General features: G+C 50.2%; 1 pseudogene; it reads left to right on the forward strand.

Moving 5' to 3' along the window:
* Positions 1–1,353: 1,353 nt before the first annotated feature.
* LOC142027665 (olfactory receptor 2A2-like) lies at positions 1,354–2,544 on the forward strand (annotated as a pseudogene).
* The last annotated feature ends 3,253 nt before the right edge of the window (positions 2,545–5,797 follow it).

A 5,797-nucleotide genomic window follows, 5' to 3' on the forward strand; every position in this document is an offset into this window, starting at 1 on the left:
GCAAGGAGGTGAGCTGGGTGTGCTGCCTCTCACAAAAAGCATTTGACATCGGCGACCTTCCCCGCTGGACCCTCTGCAGCCTCTCTTTTTCCCGATGTTGTAGGTGTTAGGTTGTGTGGTTAAAGGTTCATCTCCACAAACACAGAGGAGGACAAAGGAGCAATGGCAGGCAGGGGAACCCCAGGGACCTAGGCAGAGGCAAGGGAGCACCCTGCTGTGGCTTTTCCCAGGGCTGTCGCAGGAGAGGGATCGCCCAGCTTGTCTGGGTATGAGGCTCACCAGACAAGTATTGACTCTCCCTTGCTCACCTCACAGACTGACGGGGGGAATGCGCTTCTGTGGCCATGCCCTGCCTCTGAAGCCCGGCCGTAGACAAAAAACTGGCTCAAACTGTGAAGGTTACCAGGCAAGACGTGACTGGGTGCACGTGTGTGGCAAGGTCTGTGCATGTGAATGTCTGAAACTGGATTCTGAGCTGTCAAGCAGAAGCCTGCTTCTCGCTACACGCAGCCAGCGTGGGCTGGTTGTAAATTTGGGTAACACCTGGAATAAGCAAAAGTGGCATGTCCCGAATCCTACAGTTAATAACGAGCTAGGAGAGAGAAGCCTTAATTCGGAGGCTGATCAGGCATTTTACTGCTCCCATAGACAACTTAGATTGGGAACACTGGGGGCGTGGGGTTCCAGAAAGAAGAGGTGGTGGCAAAAAGAAGGGTTCCCAGAAAGAAGAAGGGATCTTGAAGAGAAGGAGGGGACCCAGGAAGGAAAAGGTGAAGATCCTGGCTGGAGGAAGTATCCTGGAAGTGGCGGAAGATCTTGGAGACCAGAGAGCTGTGTGGAGACAAGTGCCAGGGGATGCCCAGGGACCTTGACCAGCACCCTGCGAAACTGGTAACGGCGAGCAGCTGCACAGCAGGAACCAAGGTGATGTTCTGCCTGACCTTCCTGGACCTGCAGTAGCCTCCCTGCTGGGATAGGGGAGTTGGCTCAAGCAACTGCAGGATTCAATAGGAATGCATTTCACCAAGGTAAAGAGGACACAGCAGTGGCTTGGAAATGCTGGTTGGTTTAATGGTAAAACTGGAATTATTCTGTCAACTGTGCATTCCTTTTAATATGGACTTAATTTAAAACGGCTGCTTTGAAGTTGTTCTGGCTTCACCTTAATCGACACCTGCAATCTTCCTCATCTTATCTTCTCCAACAGCGACACCACACCCTGCCCCTCCCCACCCCCTGCAAAAAAAAACCAAAACCAACCCAGGAAAAGAAAGACTTCAAGGGCAAGCTAGGCAGCAAAGTTGTGCGAGATTGGTCAAACTGCTCAAAGTTTGCAGGGAGATTGGAGCTTGCAATTCAGATGTACGTCACTCAGCGTGGGGAGGGTAGTACGCACCTTTCACTGGAGTCAGAGGGAAAAACAGGGAGAAGGGAGCTGCAGCGTAAAGAGTAAAGGACACAACATTCTTAGGAAAACTCTCCTTTTTCTTTCCTTTTCCTTGCTCCTTCGCTTCCAGATCTCCGTGGTCGCAGTTTGTGCTGCCTCACCTCCAGCACAGCGTGCAGAATGAAAAGACTGTCACAGAATTCGTCTTCCTGGGGTTCTGCAGCACCCCAGCCCTGCAGCGCTGCCTCTTTGGCCTTTTCTCTGCCCTCTGCTCTGCCACTCGGATGGGAAACACACTTGTCTTTCTGCGTATCTGCCTGGACTACTGCCTCCACAGCCCCAGGTACTTCTTCCTCTGCCACCTCTCCATCGCGGACATCTGCTACGCCTCCAGCAATGTCCCCGTATGCTAAGGAGCCTCCTTGGACAAGGCAGAACCCTCTCCGTTGCTGGGTGTGGGGCACAGATCCATCTTTATTTAATCTTTGCACTTACAGCGTGCGTGCTGCTGGCAGTGATGTCTCATGTTCGCTACGTGGCAATCTGCCGTCCCCTCTGCTATGCCCTCATCATGATCTGGAGGCTGCGCCTCACCCTTGCCACAGTTTTGTGGGCTTTGGCGTTCGTATTTGGTACACTGCAAGCCTCTCTGGCTTTACACCTGCCTTTCTGTGGCCCCTGCGAGGCTGTCCACTTCTCCTGTGAAATTCTTGCTGTCTTAAAGCTGGCCTGCACTGCCGCTCCTGCCAATAAAGTCCTGATCTTTGCTGTTTGTGTGTGCTTCTTCCTCTTCCCTTTAGCCTTAATCCTGATTTCCTCCCTGGACATCCCGGCCACCGATCTGCGCATCCGCTCTGTGCCAGGATGGCACGAAACCTTGTCCACATGTGGCTCTCACCCGACCGTGGTGGGTGTCTTTTATGGAAACGCCATCTTCATGTACGCGGGGCCCGGGAGCGGTAAGTCCTCTGGGAGGGAGACAGTTCTTTCCCTTTTCTACACTCTCGTCAGCCCCAGTTTGAAGCCCGTCATTTACAGTCGGAGGAACAAGCAGGTGAAGGAAGCCTTGCTGAAGCTTCAGAGAAGGAAGAGGGTCTTTCATTCCGTCTAGCTGGCGCTCTAGGCTTTCACCTGTCTCCTGTCTTTCTGCTCTTTCTTCTTGAGCTCTTGGGGAATTTCTCAGGGAATGTTAAGTGGTTAAAAGTGTCCTGGTTTCAGCTGGGATAGAGTTAACTGTCTTCCTAGTAGCTGGTACAGTGCTATGTTTTGAGTTCAGTTTGCAAAGAACCTTGATAACACTGATGTTTGCAGTTGTTGCTAAGTAGCGTTTAGACTAAAGTCAAGGATTTTTCAGCTTCTCCTGCCCAGCCAGGGCACAAGAAGTTGGCACAGGACACAGCCAGGGCAGCTGACCCAAACTGGCCAACAGGGTATTCCATACCATGCGACGTCCCATCTACTATAGGAACTGGGGAGTGGGGGGCGGGAAATCGCTGCTCGGGGACTAGCTGGGTGTCGATGGGCGGGTGGTGAGCAATTGCACTGCGCATCATTTGTACATTCCAATCCTTTTATTATTGCTGTTGTCATTTTAGTAGTGTTATCATTATCATTATTAGTTTCTCCTTTTCTGTTCTATTAAACCGTTCTTATCTCAACCCAGGAGTTTTACTTCTTTTTCCCGATTTTCTCCCCCATCCCACTGGAGGCGGGGGAGTGAGTGAGCGGCTGCGTGGTGCTTAGTTGCTGGCTGGGGTTAAACCACGACGGAGACAGAGTCACAGCAGCACAGAATGGATGCTGAAAGGGACCTCTAGAGATCATCCAGCCCACCTCGGCTGCTCAAGCAGGGTCAGCTGCAGCAGGTTGTGAGTCTGGTTCTCAAAGATGCCGTTGGCTGCGTTGCTCCCAGGTCGTGGAGCTCGCTTGGGAAATGGGCAATAAAGAGGGATGAAGTTTCCAGGCACTTTCTGGCCGGTGCAGTGATTTGGGGTTTTTTGGGGGGTTGGTTGGGTTTTTTTTCCTTCTGATTTCCGCTCCCCCCGCCACTTCCCGGTCTTGTGGCTGCCCAAGGTGCAGCCAGAGAAGGGGAGGAGGGTCCCTGCCTGGCCTGCAGCTCCCTCCCTCGCCATTCTTGGGGTGATTTGGGGTTATTTTGCTGTGTCAGTGAGGCAAAGCTGGGCTCTCCGGGGCTGAGGTCAGTGGGACCCGAGGAAGGCCGTGACGGTCTTGAGGCTTTGAAGGGCTTTGCACCGAGCCCCGTCCCCGCTGGAGGGGATGCTGGTGGTGTTCAAGACGAAGGCCTTGCAGCCCTTGCTGTCGTGTGTGCCCGCGTCCCCCCCGGCCCCCAAGGTCTGTCGTTGTCGCAGGGGCTCTGTGCTGCTTTCTGCGTGGGGCCGTGTCGGTGAGTCCTGCAGGGACCTGTCTGTCCTGGCTTCCCCACCAAAGGGCTGCTCCCCCTGGGGAAGGGGAGAGGGGAGTAGTCCGCGTCCCGCCCACCGTTGCCTGCCCCGCTGGTGGTGACTCGGCCCTGGGGGGATGCTCACCGGGGCTTGCTGAACCCCCATGCGAAAAGTGCCGGGGGAACGGGTGTGATGGGGATGGCGAAGGTGCCAGAGCAGACTGGGGTGCCATACCTGCTGGTGGGGCCTGGGGTGCCTGGGCTGCAGGGAAGGGCTTATCTTTTATAGGTTATCTTTTGTGATGGTAACTTGTAACCTTCCTTCTTGTCTTTTCCCAGAGAGACCTGGCCACCATGCATTGTCTGGATGTCCTTTACCATATTGTGGATTGTTAAATAATGATACATTTATTGGCAGTGGCACCCCTATCAAGGGTAGGACTTAGCTTTGTCCAGAGGCTGGCATTTGGGTAGAAATCCAACAATCACTTTTGCGGAATATTCGAGCTATATTCTGTGTTAAGATTAAATGGAGGTTCCGATCCCAAGATGGTATCTGGCACACTTGACTCATGGCTACCGTAATTGTTACAAACAAATCATAAAAATCAGTCGTAACTTTATCAATTTCAGTTTAAGGGGAGACTCTTGTTCAACTGTCCATGAGGTTGGAGCCCTTTTAATCTTGGAATAATGAATCCACGGGCCTTTCCCTTGGACCTTGACAGCTGTATGAGTAGTCAGGAGCACCTGGAATGGCCCCTTCCACTTCTCAGTTAGCTGCTCCAAATTCCACGACTTGATGTAGACCAAGTTTCCAGGTTGAAATGGATGGGCTGGTGTGTCCAGTTCCAAGGGCCTGCTTGTCGTCACGTACTTGTGCAATTCCTGTACAGTCTTTCCCAAGGACATTAAGTAATTAAAGTCCATTTCCCCTTTAATGTGAATTGTTCCTGGTATATGTGGGGCCTGGTAAGGCCTTCCAGAAAGTAAGTTGCAAGGGCTCAAGTTGGTTTTACCACGAGGTTGTATTCCAATTCTTAACAGCGCTCAAGGTAGCGCTTGTATCCAAGTCATTGATGCTTCCTGACATATTTTCCCGATCTGCAATGTAAGTGTATGGTTCATTCTTTCTACTTTTCCACTTCATTGTGGCCTATAAGGGGTATGGAGATCTCATGTTATGGCTAAGTTTTTACTCAACTGTTTTATAACTTCAGCAACAAAATGTGGTCCTCTGCCTGAGGACATTCCTAAAGGGATACTGAACCTCAGGATAATTTCTTTCAACAAGATTTTAGTTACTTCTCTAGCTTAATTGGTGTGACAGGGAAAAGCTTCTGGCCATCCAGTAAAAGTATCAACTAGAAGAAGCATGTATCTATATCCCCTTTTCTAGGCAGTTCTGTAAAATCCATTTGCCAATAGTCTCCTGGGGAATTTCCTCCTTTTGTAACCCCCAATATTAATTTATTACTGGTATTTGGGTTATTTTTACAACAAATTTCACATTTTTCCATGATAGATTGGATAATTTCTGTCATTGCTAGGCTTATAACTATCTTTTGAAGATGTTTTACTAAATTTTCAGTTCCCCAATGTTCTTTATTTAGCAATGTTCTCGTTTAGCAATTTCTCTCATTAATGAGGGTGGGATTATTATTTGCCCTGTGGGTGTGACAGCCCACCCATCTGTTTGTTCTTGTGCCTGTAAGGCCTTTATTAAGTTAGCATCTTTACTATCATATTTAGGTGGTGTTTCCGGTAAAGTTATTTCTTTTTCTAGTAATAATGCCATGATGCCTGTTTCTGCAGCCTCTTTGGCAGCTTCATGTGCCAATTGGTTACCTATTTCTGGTGGGTTTTTTCCTGTTTGGTGGGCTTTGCAATGCATTATTGCTACCGCCATCGGCTTTTGAATGCTCTGTAATAGTTCTTGAATTTGTGCAGCACGCTTGATTTCAGTTCCTTGTGCTGATAGTAGTCCTCTCTCTTTCCAGATGGCTCCA

Source organism: Buteo buteo, unplaced genomic scaffold, assembly GCF_964188355.1.
Source record: "Buteo buteo unplaced genomic scaffold, bButBut1.hap1.1 HAP1_SCAFFOLD_50, whole genome shotgun sequence".
Lineage (NCBI taxonomy): Eukaryota > Metazoa > Chordata > Aves > Accipitriformes > Accipitridae > Buteo > Buteo buteo.